Below are 878 nucleotides of genomic sequence, written 5' to 3'. Positions count from 1 at the left end.
CTTTGTTTACTTGCTTGTAACTATGTATGTGTCATTTGATCGACAGTTTATACATACACTATTAAAAGTATATCAAATTTGCAAAAAATACTAGCCGAGATAAATAAGATACAAGATACTTTTTGATTATATTTTGAATCCTTAAGATACAAATTAGCCTCAATATTTGAATATTTTTTTATTTATATTTGTTTATTTGTTATTTTAAAAAATAAATTATATAATTTGGTAAAAAAAAAATATCTGGAAATATCTGTAGTATTAAATAAATAAATCAATTTTATATGACAAAGCCTTGAAATCTATATATTATACTGATTATATATTATATTGATTTATATATTAAATCAAAATAAATTATTTAACTTTATTTATAAATGAAAAAAACACTGTTAAGGAGTTTAGTTTATAGATATACACAGATCCTGCAGCATTTAACCTACTAATGTGCAAGTGACCTTCAGAACTATTAGAAAACAATGTGTCATAAAACAACAAAAAGTGTTTTTTTGAGATTGCAGATACTAGTCGATAATATGCCAACCACGAAATCCTCACAAGGCATTTGCGGCAACAATTTCAAGCACAAAAAATAAATATATATATAAATAATGCAACAGGCTTTTATGCCTTAAATGTTATAAAGCCAAAGTCAAAGTCAAAACCAATGGAAAAGAAATATACACACAACTATAGATCGCTGCTTAGCCAGTCAATATCATGCTTCGGTGCTAGCCGATCCGAGTAAAAATTAAATGCAGAAAAATGGAAATTATTGTGTCTTAGTTAGGAAGGAAACTCAGATACAAATCGGTGAGCATATCACAACAATTTGCTAGCTGGTGCCAACCAAATTGCCTTTCCACTCATAAACGGAA

This window comes from Teleopsis dalmanni, chromosome 2 (genome assembly GCF_002237135.1).
Source record: "Teleopsis dalmanni isolate 2A chromosome 2, ASM223713v2, whole genome shotgun sequence".
Lineage (NCBI taxonomy): Eukaryota > Metazoa > Arthropoda > Insecta > Diptera > Diopsidae > Teleopsis > Teleopsis dalmanni.
Note: the sequence above shows the minus strand (reverse complement) of the source record.